This window comes from Apteryx rowi, unplaced genomic scaffold (genome assembly GCF_003343035.1).
Source record: "Apteryx rowi isolate R43461 unplaced genomic scaffold, aptRow1 scaffold_27, whole genome shotgun sequence".
Classification (NCBI taxonomy): domain Eukaryota; kingdom Metazoa; phylum Chordata; class Aves; order Apterygiformes; family Apterygidae; genus Apteryx; species Apteryx rowi.
This window is the reverse complement of record NW_020449085.1, coordinates 2,902,569-2,920,431: the sequence shown is the minus strand read 5'-3', so window position 1 is coordinate 2,920,431 and position 17,863 is coordinate 2,902,569. Positions and strand designations below refer to the sequence as shown.

The following is a 17,863-nucleotide window of genomic DNA, read 5'->3' as shown; positions in this document are numbered from 1 at the left end:
TTTTTCCTGGCTGAGGTTGCCTGGTTTGGGCCTTCCTCCCGCTTTGCGTGGCCGCACCGTGCACATCTGGTTTACCCCAGCAGAGAAGCTGTCGACCTCTCTGACATTTTCCACGCTCTCGGGAGCAACAGGGGGTTGCATTTCTTGCTAAACTTGTGGTTTGGCTGCCTCAGAAATGCCACCTATGGCCACAAATGAACTTGACGTGCTGACGAACGAGACGACTCCGGCGTATACGGCCGCTGGGCTTTATTGCTGCCRAAGGAGCTGTGGAAGGAAGGGGGGACCCTGGGACTGGCCTCTCTTTGGGGCTGATGAAGCTGAACACCCCCCTTTGCCTGACCCGAACCCCGGGCAGCGCTGAGGGGGGTGGAAAGCTTTGCCGGGTTCTGGTGTGCTTGGCGAGGAGGCAGGTGCCGCAGGCCTGGGCCAGATGCCAGCCCGCCTGGGCTGGCTGCGGAGAGAAGAGCGGGGGGAGGCGGATGCGGGGGGGSACTGGTGTCTATCGCTGGGTCTGAAGCAGGGATGGGAGAGGAGAGCAGCGCGGGGAGAGCCGCAGTGAGACTAGAGCGATTTTGGCTGGCTGATCCCTACAGCTGGTCACCAGATCCCAGTCCTCTTTTCTCCCCTAAACCTATCCTAGATGAAACACTCCAGCGTCCTGATTTTCTGACCCAAGGGGTGTGTGTGTAGGGCTTCGGAAGGGGGGGGGGGTCCAACCATTTCAAAGCCCTYAGCGGCTGGCAATTTGAGGCCCCCTCTATGGGTGCAGAGCCTTGGAGCTGCTCAGTCCATGCTGGAGCTGGGGTGGGCACCGGGGGCAGCTCCAGCCGCCCGGCTCTGCGAAGTCGGCCTTGTCCCGAGTGATGCTTGAGCCGTATTTGTGCGTATGTGTGCGCGGCTTCCACCCACACGCAGCGGCACAGTCCTTGTGCCAGGAAAACAGTGGCAGAAGATGACTCACGCTGGCCTGACTGCAACTGGCACAGTTTCTATCCAGGTAGTCGGACCGGGGAGAGAGCAAGGAAACTGAGGGAATGGGAGATCTTCCTCAGCTCAGCACCTGACCTGTGAGCGAGAAAACATCCCTCACCAAAAATGGACACTTCTCTGTCCCGGGTGCAGACCCCGTCCCATGCGAGGGGAAATGGGTGGGTGCCACCCGGGAGGAYGCTGCACAGCCACCGCCTCCGCCCTGACGGCCTGACCCAAGGCTGGTGTCATTGCTCAGGTGGCCACTCYGCAGGGCTTCAGGAGACGGCACTGTTTCGGTGACAAGGCACCGTGGTGTCGTGCAAGTAGGGAGGAAGTGGAGGAGGAGGGCTGCAGAAGCAGACACAGCCCCGGGAATGGGAGACTCTCTTTTCTTGCAAGACTGACCCATCCTGGACGCAGCCAAAGGTGAACCGGGGAGCCGTGAGATGGGGGGGATGAGTGCTTGTCAAAGCAAGCAGTACACAAATTCATGGAGAAGGGACCCAGCCTCTGCCAGCTGGGCTGGAGGCTTTTAAGCTCCAGAGAGGCCTCAGCTTTGTTTGAGGTCCTGGGAACAGCGACAGCGCGGCAGCACAACCTGCTACTGCAAGGGTGGTGAGGCATGAGAGCACATCTCGCCAAGCAATCATGTCCAAGCAGCTCAGCTCACATGATGGGGGGCAGCACCATGCATGGAGCTATCTAGCAGGAAATATGAGATATGGGGATGGTGGTAAGAGTTAATCTGGCAGAATACGGCCCCTGCAGTGGCCCTTCAACACCGACTGAGAGCTTGGGCATCACGCTCCTGAGCTCAGGCACCTCTCCAGGATAGCTCCAGGCCATCCCAGACCTGTCCTGTTTCCACCTTCCGATCTGCCCGTGCCCATCTGCTCCTGCCCTTTCCCTTCCACTAGCAATAATTTGTGGGATCCTGTGGTGAACAGGCTCAGGGAATGGATCCAGCTGAAAGATCAGCCGGCAAGAGGGGAAAAAAAGAGGTGACTGATTTCCAGTCAGACTAGCTCCATGAAGCAGCTCCTGGGGTGGCTTCTGCTAGTGTCAGAGCAAGGAGAGAAGTTGGGACTGTGCAGCCAGGATGTGGGGCGAAGGGGGACTGTGCAAGCCCTGAGTTGCATCAGCTCGTGCTGCTGATAGGCCTGGTTGGTTTTCATTTGAATAAAAGAAGAAATAAACGCATGCTTATATGTTCACATCTTTCTAGCCTTGCAGTTTTCAAAACAAAGCAAAAAGCTGGAAGCTACCACCTGACACATGCTTCAGTCTGCAGGCAGCACCACAGACCCATGAGGTGGGACTCATTTGTTTGTCTTAGTTTTGAAAACCATTCCAGCAGCAAACGTTGAAAATGCAGAGTTATTTCTGTACCATGGGGGCAGAACTATGTATACCCAAGGCTCAGGAGTGCTCAATTTCTGCAGTATCTGTGGCACTCGTTTACTCAAAGTCAGAGCACAGGCTTCGTGTGTTTGGCTGGTATGCCCCTCTGCAGCTGCAGGGCTTCATGGTAAGTTCAGTCATATTCTCCCTTTCTGCCTGCAGAAATTGCTGTGTCAGAAGAGCCCGAAAACCTCTCTTACCTTCAAAGTCTTCTGAAAGGCTTACTGACTCTGGTCCACCTCCATTCCTGCTCAGGAGTTTGCTCTCTTCCCTCCAAGACTGTCTAGAGTGGCTTCTTTTCCATGGGGAATCCTCAGCAAAGGGGAAAAGACACTGAAACAGATGAAAATTTGCTAGAGGAGAGGAAGCCCCACCCCACCCGACCGGCAGAGCCAAGYGGTACCTGCCAAGCGCAGGTGCTGCTAGCTCCGCTGCGTCATGGGCTGGAGGGCCTCCCGAAAGCTCCTGCTTTGCTGGGCCCAGATCCAATGTCTGCTGAAGGCAGGTTTTCTGGGAACCTCGAAGACTGGGGTGGAAAGAGTCAGGAACACAGCAGTGGATGGGACACCCAGTTGAGACTGGCCACTGAATACGTGGGGCCCAGAAGTTTTGCTGTCCTAGCAGGGAGGTCTCTTCTTGAGGAGATGATCTCTTCTTGTGTAGCTCTAGGGAGCTGTGCTGGAACTGCTGGGGAGTGACTTGTTTTCTTATGACATGCCTTCTGCACACGTTTTAGTCTGGACTCCATCTAATTTCCCATGCCAATACAGGGAGATTGCCTCCAAATTCGGCTTGGGGCAACGTTTCTGCGTCCTGCCTATGGCTGATGCTGGGTGCGGAGGGGGATGCCGGGTCCTGTCCCTTGGCTGGGCTCTGGCCAGTTTGCTCCATTCCCCCCACATCGTGGAGCAAATCATAAGCCTTGCTGCTCCTGCACGACAAAGAGCAGGACGTGGTGCTGGCGATAACAACACCAGACCTAGTGGGAAATGCCTGCTTTCCCCTCCAGGTGGGATGTCTTCAAGGAGCTCCATGCAAGAGCCAAGAGGGGATGTCACGGGAGACTGTAACTGGAGCTACGTGTTTTTCGTCTCCTGGGTGGTTTGGCTCTAGGTCTTACCAGTGGCACAGATTCTTGCAGTTCCCAAAACTAATGCTATGAACTGATTACAAAAAAAACACCAGAAGAGTTAGCGAGACCATCACCTTTATCTGCTGGGGTGGATCAAGGATTGTCTCCTCCAGCCTGCAGAAATGCAGCTTAATTGCTGAGGTGGGAACAGGAAGAGGAGACTTCTCTGTTTACTCACATAGTTTCAAGGTGAATAACACATATATAGCCTGGCGCTGGCTTCACTTCAGTGGGGCTATTCATAAAGCGATGTGTTCTTTTTTCTTCTCATACCTCCTGGTAGTGGTTGAAATGGGCTATATAAACCACAGGGACACTTGTAGCTGCTGCAGTATAGCAGAGAGTAGCAGCCAGGCTGGTCCTTCTCAAGTCCTACTTCAGTCCCCAAAATAAACACACCTTCTCCAAATCACTGTTTTTGTGACTCAGAAGATGCTGAGCACCCTCCCACTGCTGGATCTGCAGCCTCTGGAGACCAGGTGAGTCTCCAAACCCCTTCCCACGTCAAAACGCTGGCCTCTCTTTGAGCAAATACCCATGCCTTCTGCCTGTCAGGCAATGGGTCTTCAAGCTAAACAAACACCAAGCCCTTGGGTTGACAGGACGTCAGTATTACTCATGCACAGCCCGATCTACTGAGCTGTGTTTGAATGACTTATCTTATCTCCCCAGGGTATAATTATGCTACATCACCTCAAGCGTCTGCAGCACATGACCGGCTCCCGGTGGCAGGCCTGGCCGATGGAGTGCTCTGCGTTGTGCTGGACTCGCAGATATTACACGTGACCCTGCGCTGCTGTGCTCGGACGCCGCTAGATGGATAGATGGAGGGATGGACAGATAGAGGAGTCAGTAAATGGGCAGATGAAGCCTGTAGATTGAAGGACATCTGGCTTTTAATCCCCTCTGTCTACCCCTTCCCTCCAGGAGCAGGGCTTGGAAAGGGACCATCTGAGGTTGGGAGCTGGTGGCCACAAAGCCTTCCTCGTGGCCCCTGGGGCCTGCCGGGTGCAGGAGCTCTTTGTCTTTCCTTCGCTCCCTCCCCCTTCGGATTGACAGACAACAGCTTGCTTTGATGCCCTCGTGAGAAAGATTTTCCACTGATAACCGATCTCTGTGGTTGTTCCTGTGACTGACTTCTACTGAGTCACTCCACTCAGGAGGTGAGCTCCTGGAGGCTTCGCTTCCCTCCTGGCCACCTTGGGAAGCAGGAAATGATCCTTGGCTGGCCTCCACCAGCAGCAAATAACCCTCCCCTGCTCCTGACCCAGCTTGGGGCACAACCTGGTGCGCTGGTGACCCAGAGCCAGGGCTTAGTGCACCCTAGGCCAGTTGGCCCCCAGCGCCCAGCTGCTGCTCGGCGTCTCGACTCAGCAGCACGTGGGGCATGCAGATAAGCAGGGGGAGCCTCTACGTCCATCTCGCTCAACATCTGTCTCCTGACCATAGGCAGCAGCAGTTGGCCAGGGGAAAATGTAAGATCTTGGTGACCACCAGCTCCTTCCCCAGTAAAACCCCGCAGCCTCCGGCAGCCTGCGGCCGGTGACTTTCTGAGCCGGGGATGCTCTTCGGGCCCTGGCTGGTTCTTCTCTCCCAGTGCCTCTCTCTGAACCAGCGTCAGCTTTTAGCATCGCAGTGCCCTACACCAAAGAGCTCCACGGTTCAATGGCGTGGAGAAGCATCTCCTTTGCTTTGCACCTGCCCGCGGCTGGATACGTTTGATGCCCTTAGCTCTTGCATAATAAGGTAGTGAGCAATCACTGCCTTATTTATCTTCTCTGGACTTGGTGTGATATTACAGACCTCAGTCATAACCACCCTGCTGTCTCTTTTCCAACCTCTTTCATCACACTTTGCACAGGAGCCATTCCAGACCTCCCGTCTTCTTGCTGTACCTGTTCCAGTTTTATTGCATTATTTTGAGTTGGGGCTCAGCTTGCACAGAATACGAAACAGCCAGTATTAAACACAGGCGTAAAGGGCTGAACTCGGCCCGATGAGCCCTGCATTGCYGTCCTGCCCATGCCGCTGCTCGAGCTCGGGGCGCTCACGCCGCCGTTCTGGGCTTTGGAGGCTTCCCTCCGAGGACRGCAGCAGCCCTGGCGATCTTGGAGCCAGGACGATTCCCGCTGCGCTGGTGTTCGGAGCTGGGGGCCGATCCTGAGTGCCCGGGACATCGCCGCTGAAGCCCTCAGCGGCCCCGCGGCGTGYGAGGAGGAGCCCCCGGGCAGTGCAGCCGCGGCCCCGAAGATGGGGCTGGGTGGAGGCAGGTGGGGACTGCAGCTCTCCATGGGCATTTGCCAATGGAAAGCCAGCTTGCCTGGGAATGCTGCTGGGGGACGGATAGAGCCTGGCTTTGGAATCCTCTCTGGCTTGCCGGAGCCATGCATGGAGGAACGGAGCGATCGGAGGGGCGGAGGGTGTGGGGAGATTTGACTGGGAACATCTTGTTCTCTCCAGGTGCTGGCAACGGGACGTTCGGATGGCTCCTTTAGTGCCGTGCCRGTGAGGTAAACTGGATTAGCACGGGGAGATTAGGAAATGCATCTCGACCCTCTTGTCTGGGCTGGGGCCGGATTGCAGCAGGCCCGAGAGCGGCTCCTGCTAGCGCCCCGGGCCGTGCACACGTAGTTACTGCCACAGCACGCCGGAACGCCTCCTTGCCCTCGTAAAAAGCTCGTCTGAGTCCTTGGGCTAACGCGCACTAACTCGTGCAATTACAGTCTCATAAACGGACCGCTCGCCGTCTCCCTCCGACGGCCGCATCCCCCTCTGCATCCTCGCGCCTCCTTTATCACCTGCCCTCACCAAGGCCTTTGGTGAGGCTTGGCTGCAAGAGAGAGGGCCAGGCGCTTCTCCTGCCAAAGGCAGCCTTTAACCCCGTTCGCTCTGCAGCAAAAAACAAACAAACACGACAAAAAAGAAATCCATTTTTTTCCTCTCATCTTTCCGTATGCCAAAACCATGGGCACAGGGAGCTGTCGGAGCAGGAGTGTTTTCTGCTCGGGGTTTTGGCACCGCTGCCGCACAGCGAAATGCAGCTGCCGCTTTCTGGCGCATCCCATATATAGCGGGGCCGGCTGAGCGGGGAGCAGCTCCACGGAGCCCACAGCCCACGCGAAGCGAAAGCGCCGGCCAAGCGGCCGAGGCGGYGTTTGCACGAGGGGCGCCGGGCTGCTGCGGAGGGAGCACAGGAGAGCACGGAGGAGGAAGGGGGGACCCGAGGGGACCTTCCTGCAGCGAGTGAGTCGTCTCGCTGGGGCTCAGGGCAGACTGCTTGCTCTGGGTGGAAAGAGAGAGAGATTTCTTTTCCCATGCAGTATTTTTCCCCAAGCATCACCCATAATTGCTCCYGGCCATGGTGGGAGCTGTCCCCGAGCAGCCGGCCCATTGCAGGGCAGCGAGGAGAGACAGCACTTCAGGTCAAAAAGTGAAGGCTCCCGTCGCCGGCTGCAGCGCCAAGAGGAACATTAGCTGAACCTGAAGCAGTTCCTTGCCTTGAGACCTAGCCAAGCTGCATTGGCCAAGCATCTTTCTTCCCTTCCAGGCTCTTCCCATGCTTTGGTGTATTTCCATAGTGCAAAGCCGTATGGAAAATTACTGCACTGCTTTCACGCCAGATCCTCTCCTGGCACAGTTAAGGTAACGCTGTGCTTTGAACTGTGGAACTCCTTGCCACAGGATGCCAAAATGTCACGGGTGTTGAAGAAGCAGCTAGAGAAATTAGGAAAAGAGACTGAAAGCTATTATAATCAAAGATATCAGTCCTTGCTTAGAAACTCTTCTCTGGAAGCTGGGTGAGAAGTTGGGAGGAGTTTTGCTACATGCTTTTCCTGCTCTTGGGCAGGTGGTCCTGTGATCCAACCACTGTGGACATCCCCATATTCTGATTTGCCTTTGGTTGCCTGCCGCAGCCCCAGATGGACAGCCCTGAGCAGATCTCCCCGCTGCTYGCCTTACGTGGGGGGGTCCAAGCGGCTGCCTTGAAGCCACGAGCGAGCTGAAGGACACCAGAGCTGTTAATTGGCCCAGGACAGCGCAGGGCACAAATGGGCRGACCAGGGCTGTGTGTGACCGCGTTGCCTCAGGACTGTCCCCATCCCCATCCCATGGGGCACATCTCTCTCCCRCACCGCACCGCACGCGGCGCTCAGGCTGCCAGGAGCTGTGGGCTAAACCCCCAGGAGCAGGGCGCCYGTCCCCGAAAGCAGCTCTGCCCTGCTGCCCAGGTCCACGCGAGCTGCCCTGCCCTGCCCAGCCCGGTGGCTGCCGCACACATCAAGGACTCCTTTCATGTGGCAACCAGCTGCCAAACGGCCGGCCGGGAACGGAGGCTGGGAAGCCCAGGAACACCGCCGCTGCCCTCTGCTAAGCTGGCACGGGCGTATCGAAGGGCGCCGCTCGGTGCCGGCGCGAGCCGGGCTCGAGAGCGGCGGCGGAAACGTGCCACCAGGGACCAGGCACGCGTCCAGCAGAGCCAGAGCGGCCGCACGCGTTCCTGCCCTGCGCTCGAGGTCGCCGCTGGAGATAAGACCAAAAGGCTTGGGGGCCTTCGCGGTGCGACGGGAGACGGGAGCGGAGGCAGCGAAGCTGCAGCAAGAGGGAAATCGTGCAGCCGTCCCGCCCCAGGAGAGGGGGAGACGGGCACGGGAAGTCCTTGTGCTGCCCCAGGGACGCCGCTGGGGCAGGGTGGCTGGCCAGGACTTTGCGAAGGGGCAGGGATGGGAGACGTAGGGAAGGCGCCCGTACGCCACGGCGCGCTGGAAGGAGGCTTTTACAGCCCGAGAGCCGCGGGGCACATTGCAAGACCAGCGACGGGGACAGGGCAGTGCCGCCAAACCCGGCGCAGGCGCTTCCGTGCGAGAAGGAAGGAGCAGAGCGGTGCCAGAGCCGCGTCCGGGCTCCTCATCTGCGGCAGGACCCCCCCGTCGGCACGGGCTGGGTGCTGCCGAGCCGAGCGGGCGCGGGGGCGCCGCGGGGAAGCTGGGAGGTTTGCAGGAGCCCGAGCACCCGGCAGCTCCCGCCTCGCCCCCCGTGAGCTGGAAAACGCCTCCCCCRGGGTCTCGGCGCCTCGAGCATCGCCAGGCTCCTCCGCAGCCTGCTGCGGGGTTATCTGCGGGAAAAGCTCTTGTAAAAAACAGAGGGGAAAGGCCAGCCGGAGGCTTCGGGGCGTTTCTCCCGGCAGCCGCCTGCGGTGCTGCGGCGGGGGGAAGGTCCCAGGCAGCGCCGGGGCCGGGGCGGCTGGCGGGGGCTCGGCTCTGCCCCGCAGCTGCCTTCTTGCCACGGGGCAGCTCTCCTCCGGGAGAGCCGCCGGGAGGGAGGGACCGCGACTTCTGTGGGTCCCTCCGGGGCGGCCGCTCCCGGACGCCCGCGACCCCCCTCCAGTGAATTACCCTCGCCTGGGCCGAGGCGAAAGGCCCGGCTCTGCCGCCACCCTGCGCGGCRGGCGGTTTGTGGCCTCCGCGCCGAGGTGCCAGGAGCCCCCCCACGAGAACAGCCCCCGCGCGCCCTCGCGCCCGGGAGGGTCTCCAGGGCTGCGGAGGAGCGGTCACTTCTCCCAGACCTTTCGCGTGGGGAGACCCTCAGGTGGGGAAAATGCAGCCCCACCACAGGGCGGTCCCATCTGGGCCCATCTGGACACCAGCACAGGTGTCCAAAGGGTCCCTCTGGCTAAACAGATGGAGCCTGATCCTCAGAGGTACCACAAGAAACTATTAATACCTCCCACACGGCACAAAGAGGCAGAAGAGCCAAGGTAAACCAAGCTAAACAACATGTACCAGCTCCAGCAGCGCGAAATCCCRACCGAGGACCTTGCAAACAGCAATGGTAGAGAAATACTTCAAACCCAAGGAACAAACAACCCATCAAGTTTCAACCTGTGATCTCGAGTTTTGCAACAGGTCTTCAAAGTGAGCACATGGCTGGTATTGCTACAGGAAAGGAGATCTATGTCCTGGAAAAAAGAAAATACCAGACGGAGCTCCCTGCAAGCCAAGAAAGCAACGTAGGCAAAGCAGTCACAACGACAGGTATTTCATGGCTGTGCTGAGTTGGGTGGAATGATCCAGAAGTATACGGGCCAGGCTGCACACTGATATAAAAGAGCACAGCTGAAACATCTGGCAGAAGGACGGCTGGATTATTGCAGGCCTACAGAGCGACCCACGAAGATCTCTCTGCTAGCCAGCGCAGGAGCTGCAGACAGTAAGGAGAGCCAAAGTGCCTTTCCTCCAAGAACACATTACAGAAAACTGCAATAATTCTGTTACACAGAAACAAGGAAATCCCTGATTTCCAAATGCAAACGAGGGAGCCGGGCACCGGCCTCCTGCTTGGCAGCAGGGACAGCGTGGGAGAAGGCAGCCACCAGCTTCGGGAGACCTTGCCTCCCYGCCCCGCGCGGGCACGGCTTCCCAGCGAGCTGGGTAAATCCCCTTGCATGGGTGCTGCGGGACCGGGCTGCCGCAGCGGCTGGAGAACTCGCGCCCGGTTCCTTTGATGCTCCCTGACGCCTCTCTGGAGGAAACCCTGCAGGCGCTTTGCTCATTAGAAGGTGCAGCAAGGAAGGTGTGGGTGAGCTCTAATGGTCTGCGGCACGCCGGGGAAAAAGCACCTGTGTGATCTAGGAACTTCACCCCACGCCCAGCGATTTAGGGACTCCTGAGTGTCCCTCTGCGCTCGCAGGAGTGGGAGTAGACCAAACTCCCGGCTCTCCTGGCTGCGAATGCCGTTTGTCAGGCCTGGCCGCAGGGTTTGGCCTGGGGTAGCTCACCTGGCTCGGTTTCTGTGCCGTGGGGCTCCCGCGCATGACGAAGAGCAGCTGAGCGAGGACTGGGGTTAAAGCAGGAGCATGCTCTAATTACGCTGCGGTCATGGGAAAATCCCCCTGACTTTGAGAGAAGATGCGTGTGGCCATTGCACACCTCGGCGGGCTGGGCCGGGCAGCCGCAGGGGAGTCTGCAGCCGCGTATTCTCCCCCAGATGTGGGGAAGTGGCACAGCCTCGATTTTACGGTGTTTTTCCAGCCCTGCAGCCTGCCTGCCAGAGAAATGGGTCAGGATGGAGGGCAGGATGCTGCCCAGGCAAAGCTTTCTGAGCAGAATAAATGCGAATAAAGCAACTCAGYGACAAACCAAAAATCAGCGCTGGCTGGTCCTCCAAAACCAAGAGTACCTGGAAAACACTGTTTTCATCTAATGCCTTTTCAACCAAAGCGAAGCAAGGGGGATTGAAGGTCCAGGTGGAGTCAATTAGCAAAACCAGGTGGAGGTTGTGATCCTTTCCCTGGGAGCTCGGGGTGGGAKGCTCGAACCCTTTCACTACCTGAGGATTTCACCTGGGTGTCCCGCAGGAGACCTCCCACCGCCACCTGGCTACAGGCACCAAAGGGATGTGGTCATCCCTGCAGATGCTGATAAAGCAGCTACAGATTACTCGGGCTYGCAGTTCCCTTCTCCGTGGGTGCCCATGTTGCCTGCAGGCATGCGTCATCCTCTCTCCACACCTCGGTTCATACGTCACCACTTTATAAAAGTGAGACCTGTGGTGTCCCACAGCCTGGGTGATGGTCCTAACTGCTGGGTGACTCTACGATGAGCAGAGCTCTTCCCTCAACTCCTTGCTCTGGGACTCCAGCCTTCCTAGTTTTCTTCTGAAATGATAAATTTTGCTATAATTTGTGAATAGTTTCTGATCAACAGAGACAACATATTTCTTCCCCCAGCACTCGCAGCCCTACCGTGCCGACCTCAAAGAGTGCAGCGCGTGAGCGAGTGGCCAAGCAGAGAGGTGCTGGTTCCTGGCCAGGCAAATTTACGGGGCAGCAAGGCCAGAGCCCAGGACAAGTGACTTCTCCTTGAGGTTCTCAGTGGTGGAAAGGGTACATTGGCCCAAAAATTTGAACAAAGAAACCTCCTTTCTCAGACCCATCTGGCTGCTGCTGTGTATCAGCTCTCCTGGCCATGGAAAGCCTACCAGCGTGTCCTCTGAGGCGGTGTGGGATGCAAGCTCCCCAGCCAGCCATAGCCTGGGACTTTGCACTTCCAACTAGGAAGGGCAAGCCCAGGTGTTTGATGCCCATAAAAAGAAAACATCTGTTTGGCAAACATAGAAAACCCATTAATCACCTCTAAATCCCCTCCTTCCCACGCAGCAATTTTCAGTGCCTAGAAGGGAAAAAATAAATGAGTGAAGTTCTTGGCTCTGCCAGCCATGACATTTCTGGATGCAGGCCCAAAAACTTGGGCTGCTGGACATTCTCCAGCCTGGTACATGAGTGGAGTTCTTGTTAGCCAACTGCTTTGAAATTCAAGATCTTTTGCTCCATCCCTCTATCTGTTACTGTGATGGGGTTGGGGAGAGCCTGCAAGCTTCTGCATCTGTCCTCACGCAGCATCCAAGTGCTCCTGGGGAGCAAGAGTTATGATGCAGGAGAGGCCAGAGCTCCTCACCTTGCTGGTGTCCCAAAAGCAGCACAGGCCAGCGCACGCGGCAAGAAGGGGAGCCTCGGCAGAGCCCGCAGCTGGCACTGGGGCGTCTCGGCCTGGCTCCTGGCTCATCRCCTCCTGCCACGTCAGTGCCGACAGGCAGAGCCCGGCCTTGGGGTGAATCACCACCGCCTGGGAGGAGAACTGTCCCATGGGTTTCTCTCTGGGCCTCCGCGGCACCAAGAAGAGGTGAGACCTGTGTCTCCTGGGAACTCACCCTGCACAGGGCAGGAACCGAACCAAATCCCTACCGCGTCCCAGCCCGGCGGGTCTCCCCTACAGGAGCCAGAGCTCCACTACGGGAGCTCAGAAATGCTATGAACTGTGCCGGCAGCTGTAGGAGGGGGGTAGCTGGACAATTTACAATAACATGCGTGGTGGCCGTCTGCGGAAGACGCTGAAGTTGTGCCCACGAGCCTCCTCCATCTCACAGGTCCATCCTTGGTGGCACGTGCTTTCCTGCCCCTTGGCAGTGGGTGAGGGATGGCTGCTCTCAGCTTAGGTCCCAAGTGACTCTCTGGCCCATGTCTTTCCCTCTGTCATTTTATGGGTTGTGGAAACGAGCCTCAAGCCAGACCTGTTTGAAGGAGGAGGCTTAACCCCTGGCTGAGCCCTCCCTCTTGCATGTCTGCCGGCTGGGTCATCTCTCACCCTCTGGTTTCTTGTATTTGGGTCGGCCCTTCCCACCTGCTGCCTTCATCAGCCCTGCAGCAGGTCCCCGTGCAGCCTCGGCCGAGCATCTTCCCCCAGGCCGGGACTCCCCGGCCCCAGCTGGCAGCCGGCCTCGCTGCCACCGACGGCCGGGGACTTCCCAGGCTGGCCCGGCTACGCCAGCCCTGGCGGGTGGGAGCAAGCCCGCGCGCGCGGGGCGGCGCGTGAGTCAGAGCCGGCAGCTGGCGCTTGGCAGCCTTTGAAAGGGCCGCGCGTCCAATTGCCGAGGCTCGGCGGAGCCAGTTAACCGGGCCGCCCCGGTGACACCCGGCAATGCCTGCACGGCCGAGGCCTGGGAACTCCCTGCTGCGGCCGGGAACGGCTGCTCGGGAGGCCAGGCAGGAGGCAGGGTGGCCGCAGGGCGGGAGCCGCATCCTCCTTCTTCTCTTGCTTCCTTATTAGCTTTTCCTGCTTTGCCTCTCCTCCTTTAGCGCGGTTCAGCAGCTGGGAATGCAGGGACCATCCGTGGGCCATGCGCGAGGGCTGCAAGCAGCACCTGGCGGAGACGGGCTGGCCAGCAGCTCTGCGATGGCCAGGGACGCCTCCTGGCTGGGAGCCTCGAGATTTCGGATGTCTGAGGCCAAGGGAAGGGCCTATTCAGATCCCTCAGCCTCCCAAGCACCCCTCCACCACCGCATGATCCTCCCCCAGCCTTTGGTAACACATGCTGCTGCTTTATAGGATGCAAGCCAGCCCTCAGGGATGAGCAAAGAATTCCTGCTCTCGGGTTGCAATGCATGTATGGATCCAGYCGGGCTCTGCCCATTCAACTGCTAAGTAGTTTTAAAATGCTCCTGCTAGAAAATCACCAAAGAGTGTTTCTCCCATGATAGCTGCAGTTAAGTCAGCCCTGGAGCAGCACAAGGGATGTGATTGCACCTGTAAAGGCTGGAGTCTGCCTATGGAGGAGGTGGTGTTCCCACTGCCAGGATGAGATCCGTATGTTAAAGGTGGCTGAGAACCTCTGATCTCTTTAACTGCCTCCCATATTTATTTACTCACTTTCTTTGCCATTGCGAATCACCTGCAGTTACAGATTTCCTTTGATTTTCATTGCAGTTCAAAGCCACTTACCCAACATTTTCTTGGTCAAGTATTTTTATTGCACCATCCTAGTGATTACTGGTATTTAGAAGCTGCAGAGAGATGCAACTGCTACTGGAGAGGGCATGTTTCGACCAGCCCTGGGTTTGCTATTCATTTCTGCTGTTGTACTCCTCACATGTTGCTGGCCACTTTAGTGTCACCTGTGCCTTGCCTTCAGCTGGGAACTGGGAACGTGCTTATGGCTGAAGCCATTTCAGCAAGCAAAGCGGGTTTGTGGCAGCTGAGGGCTCGGGATCCCAGGGCCACGGCAGAGCCAGCCCGGCGCAGGGCTCGGGGCCGGGATGCCCCATGCAGGGAGCACAGCCTGCCTCTCCCTGCCGGCTCCTGGCCGGAGCTGGAATAAAACACCTCCCTGCRTGGCAGGGCTGGGAAAGAGAGGGTCCGTCCCAGCGAGCCTGGAGGGATGTTCGTGACGGTACCATCTTATCAAGCCTGCGCCCCGATGGGCCATCCTGGTCCATCAGCTCAGCTGGAGCCACTGCCCGCTCAGCGCTTTTTCAGTTCAGCCTTGGGTCTCTGGCAGCCTGAGCGCAGCCTTCCCTTCCTGTTTTAGGCTGGGTTTTTTTTCCCTTTTGGTTAGACCTCTGCTTTCTTGGGTRCTTTTTTTTGTTTTAGCGTTGCGGTTGGCGATTATGAAATCAGAATGGGTTCCTTGCGGCAAGACTTCACTCGCCGCTGGTGTTTCTCACTTTGGCTGCCGCGCAGCCGCCCCAAATCCCGCGTCCCCCTGCGCTGGCAGTGTCCGGACACGTTCTGGGCACCCACGCTAGCAGCCGGGCCAGGAAGCAGGAGCTGCACCAAGCCCCGGCAGCGGGACGGCAGCTCCCTCTGCTCTTGTCCACGGCCCAAGGGCTGGGTTGACAGCAGCCGTCGGCACCTCCCAGCGCAGGCCTCCCACCACCTTCCCACCACGCTGAAGGAGGGAGAAAGGCAGGAGAGCTGCTCCGCGAGCGACGAAACTGCAGCAGGCTCCATCCCACCAGCCTGTCCCGAGTGTGGGACCTTGTGAATATGATGAAAACTCTGGCCAGGGCCCGGTACGCTGAGCAGATCCCCTCTGTGGCGAGGACCACAGCTCGGCACATTAGTAAATCTGCAGTTCCTGGGATTAGTGCATACAATGTGACCAAAGTCACATAATATTTCAAGCAGGCAGAACAATACACTATAGATACGCTTACGATTAAATCCACATTGATTCAATACTCATTTAATAGGATTAAGCAGCAGCCACGCAGTATTCATGATACAGAAGCAACCACTTGGCTTGGCCGTTACGCGGATCCCTAACTCCTTGTAACTCTGTCTGCTAAAACATGAAGGCAGACCCCCCCCGCCACCAAAACGAAACCAGGTCTCCCCCCACACACCAGCCCTCGAAGGAACAAGACGGGCTCTCGCGGGTACCGCGCTGCCGCCCGGAACCGAGCCCCACGGCCCGGCTGCTAACGAAGCCGCCCGGGCACACGGACGTGGATGCAGACAGCCCGCAGGCCCAGGGCCGGGCCGAAAAATCAACAGGGGAAGGAAATAAAAAGCCTCTCTTCTTTTTTGGTGCCAGATGCCGAGAAATGAAAACAGCCCGGTGTGCGTCGGGCTCAGCTCCCGGGGCGATGGCACTCCAAGGGTTGTGCAACCCGCTAGACTGAAGAACAGCTGAAAAGCAAGACCGACTTTGACTTGACACGTCTCGCTGTCTAAGGAAGTTGTCTCATTTGCATAGTTTGGCTTTTGTGTTTCCAGGCTGGGGGGGAGCCCGTACACACAAACTTTGTCCCCAGGCAGGTAATTAGTGGGCTGGGCTTTGGCTGCCTCGCTTTGCGAAGCCTGGTGGCTCTGGCAAGGCATGGCAGGCCTCGGGTTTTCCCGACTTTGCAGCCAGTGGGTTGTTAGGCTGGTGGGAGACGTAAATCCCAGCTCAGGGAAATTGGTTCTGCCTGGCTGAGCACTCCCTCTTCTCCAGGGTCATAAATCAGAGGGAGGAAAACAGCACTGGCTTTTCCCATCAAAGCACCAGGCAGAAGAGCTGTGTTCAGCCCGTGCTGCCGGGACCTGGTTCCCGTCAGCCCTCGGGCCGGGCACTGTGCATGGGGTGGCCCACGTGCAGCAYGGCGGCCCACCTGGCAGGGTGGGACCAGCTACCGCTAAAGACTTCCCAGCATCAATTCCTGGTGCTGCTGATGGTCCAGACCCACGGCAGGGTCAGGGGAAAGATCAGCATCTCCAGAGGGTGATTCTCATCTGCGGTGCCCGCCTTAGGGTGACAAAAAGACTGGAAGGCGGCTCTATCCTCCCTTGGTCTCCATGGGACCCTTTAGCCCAGGGTGGGGATGATTTTTTAAAGATTTTTTTCACCCAGGAATAAAGGAGGGACAAAAACTATCTCTGAAATCATCTGGCAACAGGCTCTGTCTCCGAGCAGGCCCTCCTGCCACCACTTTCACACAAGCTGGCTAAAACCAACTCCGAGCCCGGTTACCAGACCTGATTGATTTTCTCATTCCCAGATGTCTGCCCTGGCTGAAGTTCAGCCCGTCTGAACTCAGTGGCAGAGCTCTCCCTCCCAGACTACAAGCATGTTAAGCAACAGGGATTTTAATTGTTTTGTTTCGGTTTTACAGAAAACTCTCTGGCGCACTCAGTTGGGAAGGGTGGAGGCTTCCTGATAAGTTTTCCAAACCCCCTATGGCAAGAGGCAGAATTCCCCGCAGCCTTTGGTCCTCCTGTCATTCCTCAGGGCAGCAACACCTCGGAGGCTTCCCGGGCGGCCAGTCTGACCTCCTCATTGCTCTCAAGGTGGTCAAACATCTCCTCCATATTTGCTAAGTCAAGGGGGTCACCAGGTGCCCTGTGGCTGGGTTCACCTGCCTAGCTGCCTTTGCCTCCGAGGGAATGGGGCCGGGCTGGTAAGGCAGTGCAGGATGCCCCACAGCCAAGTGTGTGTCATTTGTCCATACCGACCAAAGCTTGGAGACACTATCAAGGCCTCCACACTAAATGTGGGATGGTCACAAGATCATGCCTGGCCTTCAACACTGCCCAGTGTCCTTTGCAATATCCCCACCATCTGCTTCCCCCCCAAAATCTGAGTGTGCACAGTGTGAGCCCAGCTCCCTGGGAACTCCTCCACCAGATCACCAGGAAACATATCATGGTGCCCACTGAGAAAAGCAGTCAAAATCCAGGAAAAAAGATTCAGAGAGGATAAATCAATAGACTACTCCCAAACATGGTTTCGATTATCATTATTAATGCAGACTTGGAAGGGAGGAAGGAAAGAAGGGAGATCTGGTCGAGTGCGGTTAGCAAAGCTGGCGGAGCCCAGGCAGCTCTTTGATTTGGCCAGTTAGGCAACACGCATTCATCTCCAGTTGTTTGCAGGGAGCAAAGATTGTGAAATTGATTGATTGCGCAAAGCAGATGTTAACACATTTGTAACCCAAAAAACATGAAGGGAGGGGAAAAAAACACACATTCCTGCAGTGACACCCATCAGCTCCTCCCAAACACACATGGAGGCTGTTGACATCAGTTCAATGAACACAGGCAGGAAGCTGGTGGAGGACCTAACAAGCCACTCCAGCGGGAAGACAGCCTCTGAGTGCCCATCTCTTGGGGCCAGCAGGAAGGTCAGGGAGCTCCTCCAGTCCCACGTGTCCCCGGAGGGCCACGTCTCCTGCAGGCACTCTGCACAGTGCGTGAACTTCAGCAGCAGAAGCTGCGCAGTTTTTGGAACAAACCTGTCTGCCTTGGAAACACTCATCTTTGTCTTCCTAATTTCTGGGGGTTCTTGTCAATGCCAGCTTATCTTGGGTGTTAGCCTCACCTTTATCTGCGGCTTCCCCATCATCCCTGATGCTGCTCCTTCAAAACTCACCCCACTGACCTGGCTGGGTGGTTGCTTCTTATCGTAAAGAGCCTGGGAACGTCACTTCCCTTCTCCCCTCCAGGGACACATGCCAAGCAAAGATAAGTATCTGCTGGCTCCTGATCAATGCTGGGGCCAGGAGGGAAAGAGGCCCTGAGCAAAGCAAGTCCTTGCCGCCCA

The 17,863-nt window shown here is 57.4% G+C and overlaps 1 protein-coding gene and 1 long non-coding RNA gene across 2 annotated transcripts in view; both read right to left on the bottom strand.

Annotated features, from left to right (window-relative positions):
* Nucleotides 1–248: 248 nt before the first annotated feature.
* LOC112967214 lies at nucleotides 249–4,134 on the bottom strand. Its single transcript, XR_003253898.1, has 3 exons — nucleotides 2,780–4,134; nucleotides 2,577–2,709; nucleotides 249–1,068 (listed from the first exon to the last, which is right to left on the bottom strand). It is a non-coding gene; the product is annotated as an uncharacterized LOC112967214 (long non-coding RNA).
* Nucleotides 4,135–4,269: 135 nt separating this feature from the next.
* The window catches only part of PPCDC (phosphopantothenoylcysteine decarboxylase), a 56,377-nt gene continuing 42,783 nt past the window's right edge, over nucleotides 4,270–17,863 (bottom strand). The window contains exon 9 of the transcript XR_003253897.1: nucleotides 4,270–4,320. The gene's annotated coding sequence lies outside the window, so the exon portion shown is untranslated. The remainder of the gene's footprint in view (nucleotides 4,321–17,863) is intronic.